The 5,272-nt window shown below is 29.3% G+C and overlaps 1 pseudogene; it reads left to right on the top strand.

Annotated features, from left to right (window-relative positions):
* Positions 1 to 1,026: 1,026 nt before the first annotated feature.
* On the top strand, positions 1,027 to 2,221 carry LOC136796654 (uncharacterized; annotated as a pseudogene).
* Positions 2,222 to 5,272: the final 3,051 nt, after the last annotated feature.

Below are 5,272 nucleotides of genomic sequence, written 5' to 3'. Positions count from 1 at the left end.
CCATGGCTCGGCCAACATGTAGAGGCCCCTTTAGATCTTTTCCCATACTGTTGCCTTTCCAACATATAAATGGTGAATCTTACCGGCGTTGGATCCTTCTTTTAGTCCTGATATATGGGCGTGTCCAAGAAAATTTATTTGTTTTGGTCCCAGCAATGACATTTTTAAATTATTATTATTAACTTAAATTATTCATATTTCAAAGTTTCTTTGCATTATATAACTTTACATTTTTATTTTATTAATTATGTTATTTTAATCACATACTTGATTACCTATATATACCTTTTATTTTCCACTTCTTTCATTACATTATTTTTATCTATATTAATTCTGTACAATTATTTACTTTAACAAAGATAAATCCCAAAATAATTACAACAAAAATCAATGAACCAATTTCAGTAACCGTATTCAAATGAGAAGAAAAGTAAATTTGCGCCGAAAGTGCTGCCATCTCTTGAAAAAAATTCTTACTAAAAATCGGTAACATTTATCATTTATCATAAATATTGCGTAAAAATTCTACATCTTCATCTTTGATCACAATTAAAAGGAGGTCGAATAATAAATTTTCACACAGAATTACATCGAGAATTTCTTAGGATCAATTAAAAAGAGCAAGGGTCTTATTTCTCTGGCATTTTCCTAGAATTTTAGAGTTTCCCCCTTTCCGATGGTCCCTTCTCATCTTAGTCTTGTTTCACTCCCCAGTCATTTAGACCTTTTCGAGTTAAATTGTTTTTGATTGTGTTTTAACATTATTTTAGCATGCCTAAAATTAAGTCAAAGTTAAAGAATTGTGCTTTCAAGTACAAAAGTGAGTTTCCCAATGAAACTTTTACGAGTGGAGGATTTATATTTTTTTCGGGTTGTGACAAGGCTGTGACAATATAGCAACGCTTTCAGGTCTTACAGCATATAAAAACTACTAAGCACTAGAAGAATCGTGAGAAAATTATTTCGAGAAGCCAGACTTTCATTCCATCAGTTCCTTCCTCCTCCGATTCCACAGGTACCAATACTATGTATTTAGATTTGTGCCCAGTATTTGTCAGGGCAGACATTCCTATCTACAAAATTAGCAATCCGAACTTAAAAATCTTTCTTAATAATTAAGAAAAAATTATTTGAAAATTATATACGAGGAGACTTTAACGGAAATTAGGAAAGGAATTTCGGATGCACCGATTTGGATTTCTGTGGACGAGACTACGGATATCGAAGGGCGTTATATCGCATACGTAATCGTTGGCTGACTAAGTGTTGAGGCACCTTCAAAATCCTATTTGCTGAATTGTGAAATCATCGAAAAATATAAACATGAAACGATTGCAAGATTTGTCAACCAATCTATGACTGTTCTTTGGCCTAAAGGCATCACTCATGGTAAAGTTTTGTTGTTTTTTGTCAGACGCGGCACCTTACATTAATAAAGCTGGTAATGCCTTAAGTTTTTTATCCTAGATAGTTCATTTAACCTACCTGGCACACGCATTTCATCGCGTTGCTGAAACAGTGCGTGCTCAATTTCCAAATGTAGACAAGCTTGTGTCCACAGTAAAAAAAAATTGTTTAGAGGGTCCCAGTCGTATTACTATTTTTAAAGAAACACACCTCTGACTTACCTTTACCACCGGAACCCATGATAACACGATGAGGCACTCTGCTTGATGCTGCCCAATATTATTGTTTAAATTTTGAAATAATTAAAAACATAATATCAAAACTTAATGTTGACTCCACTGCAGTAGAGAAAGCGAACAACTTATTAACAATTAACTCAATAAAGACTGATTTGGCTTACATAACTGTAAAAGTGGTATTTTTATCCAATACAATTACAAAATTAGAAGAAAAGGACCTTCCACTGACGCAAAATTTAAAGACTGAACTAACCAATAGAAAGACTGGAAAATATAGGTGGTGAAAATGGAGAAGTCATAAAGAAAAAAGTGCAGGACGAGTTAAAAAAAAAATCCAGGATATAAAATCATTCAGTCCGTTGGAGCCATTCTCCTTGGAACAAATGATGACAGCCGCCCAGGTGATGCAGAATACCGAACTAGATGCAATGGAAATAGCTTCATTTAAGTATGCCCCTATAACATCAGTAGATGTTGAAAGATCTTTTAGCCGGTACAAGTCCATTCTGCGGTCAAACCGACGAAGATTTTTATTTGAAAATTTAAAAATGCATTTAATTTACAATAATTTTGTAACCGACCCTGCTGAATAATTGATTTCTTTTTAATAAGGATTAGTCTTTATTTCCATTTATAATTTGTTCATAATACATTCTGAGTAATTATTAATCAATTAGTTTAATTATAATTACTAATTACTGTCGTGTTATTGAATAGCTATGTTTTCTCTAAGTACATTTTTATGTACATATTTTAACATAATTTCTTTAAAATATTATTCATATAATAAATACATATTTATGTAACTTTTTTTAAGTTATAAAACTACTAATTAATTAGTAATTTATATTGTTAAATAATTCAAAATTTATAAATACATATTATTTACATATTTTTTTATTATTTGACAATTTATTAGCACATATTTTGGATTTTTTAGGACATAAAAATACTATCCCTACTGATTACTATTAGAAATTATAATTTAACTTAAAGTTTTTATATTATATCAAAGTGTACACTGAAACTTTTTAAATGTCTGCCAGACAATTAACCTTAATTTGTGAACAATGTATTTATACTTAGGGGATATTTGGCCCACAATAAAATTATTTTATCATTTTATTTCATAAGAAGACCACAGATAATATAGGTAGGTATATGAGTAATATTGGAGTAAATTTAGTGTCCTATTATAAGAATATTGAAACTGTTGGGGAATATGGTAATATTAAAATTAAGAGTGAAATAAGAAAAAAAAAGAAGATAATGATATGAAAATAAATTTAGTAAATATAGGTACAAATTGAAAATTATTTAAAATTAAAGTAATGTAAAAAATATTAGAAAGAAAAGCTTATATGTGATTAATTAAGTATCTAAGAAGAATGAACTAACGAATTAAAGAAATTGATATAAACTATTTATATAAGCTAAGAGTAAGATTCAGTAATACAATTAACAGTAATTAGATGTGGTGTACATAACTTAATAAAGTGGGTGAGGAAGAAGGAATGAGGAAACAGAGGGAAATGATGGTAAAAAAAGAATAAAAGATAGTTACAGAAACATCTGCAGCCAGTTCCGCAAGTAGGAAAAATATGGTATATATTATAAAACTAATTATAAAAGTTATATATATTGAATACAAATTAAAGGTGCTTTAATAAATTAAATATTTGCAAATATGTTAAGAAAGGTTTTCTTTAACGGTCTTAACATTACCCGTCGAATAATCTGATTGGATATAGATTCTTTCGAAGACAAGTCTTGATGGTTTCGTACTGTGTTTGGTACACAGGTATTGTCAAATTGAGTGGTTTGAGTATAAGGAGTGTTCAGAAAGTTTTGAAATAGAAGAGTTACGGGAGAAAATAGAATACTTATGATATAGGGTCATTAAGAAACGTATAATACGTATAAAGTTCGATTAATTGGAAAAATTAATAGATCAAAAGTGGACGTATTTCCATAGGATCTGGATCAACTGATCCAAATATTATTGAAAGGTAAGTGCAAACTTAAAAAACGATTTTTTTTAGTTTTGTTGTGTAATTACGTCCCATAAAAGTAATAATTAGAATTATTATTCTGGTACTAAGTATTCAAAATATGTAACATGGTGTTTAGTTTTAGGTATTATGTTTGGTACAAATCAACTTTTTTTTCAAATATATCTTTATAATACCGACCGCATTGTTCAAGCAATTAATGTCGTCATCAATGATTGGTAATGATTGTACTTATTAACTCAATTGCTCTTTGCATTGACTGTATTTGGTTGCGTTACGTAAGGAGCGTTCCCCGGAAGCTTATTAGCTTTATATTATCTCTATGTACACTCTATCTGAGAATAATGAAATCATCGGTAATTAATCGATCGAGAAGAGTTAAACTGGAAAAAATCTGTTTGTGTAAATATCGATAAAGCTACAAGAATCGGGTCAGGCTGAAGTGATAAATACTTGGACAACAATGGGGGAAACATTCTAGTCTGGGTATAGTATGTGAAATTGTGTATAAAAGACTTCATGAAAATTGCGCAAAAGATTTATGAATTCCAGAAATATGTAATAATAATTCATTATCACTAATTTTAAATTGTGTCCTGTTAGTTTCCCCTAACAACCTACAACGCCAATTATTTACTTTCTAAACATTTAAAAAAACGAATTCCAACGAGAATATATAATTAATTACTTCTTAAATAATATTTTCAAGGAAAAACCATTATTAGTTTTCACATCTTTAAAAAAAAAATGTAATTACTTCTATTTGCACAAACAGTACAAGTAGATAGAAATTTACAAAATCCATAAAATTTAAAATAGGAAACATATAATGATTTAGTAATGGACCAGATGATGGATGAAATGTCCATAAACGTCGGCAATGATTAAATAAAGTGGTGTTAAGAAATGATTGCTTTTCCTTTAAAAGAAGAAAGGAATACAAAGCTTGAACCCTTTGACAGAAATTTAATAATGCTATAATAGATTATTTCTCAAATATTTTTAATATAAATTTTGAAACTAAAGGTTTTGTGCTTCCTCCTTACAAAAAACGAAGTTTATTTCTATTCATGCAAGAAACAAAAAAAAAAATATTATGCACTCAGAATTGAAACGTAAGAGTATTATACTTACGTATATTATAGTATATGTCTATGCTATACGCAAAAGTATTTTGTGCGTAGTATAGATTTCTCAAATATATTTTTATACTTCCATAGATTTTATTCTCAAACGTTAAACCAAATTTACTAAATATAAAATGTACCCTTAAATCGTGAAATATAGATAATTATGCGCCTTATCTAGAAAATAAAATCAGTGAAGAAGCTATACTGAGCTAAGCGCTTGGTATACGTTTTTAAACAATATTTTTTCAAAATAAAAAAAAAAACTCAGGTCATTACCTTATCCCATCCTCCATCCAACTTATAGCTTCCTAAGATTCCATTTAAACGGTTATGTATTTTAAAAATGCAAGGAATAAAATAAATTAAATAAACAGGGTAAGGGGCTCAGTAATTTGTAAGGAAGTACTGTTTAAGGAACAACGGCTGAGTCAGCGTTCAGCGATAGCGAGTCTCTTCGAAAGTGGATTTTTTAAAAATAAATAAG

This window comes from Halyomorpha halys, unplaced genomic scaffold, assembly GCF_000696795.3.
Source record: "Halyomorpha halys isolate HHAL.00 unplaced genomic scaffold, Hhal_1.1 Scaffold1047.1, whole genome shotgun sequence".
NCBI classification, from domain to species: Eukaryota; Metazoa; Arthropoda; class Insecta; order Hemiptera; family Pentatomidae; genus Halyomorpha; species Halyomorpha halys.
Note: the sequence above shows the minus strand (reverse complement) of the source record. Positions and strands in the feature narration are given on the sequence as shown.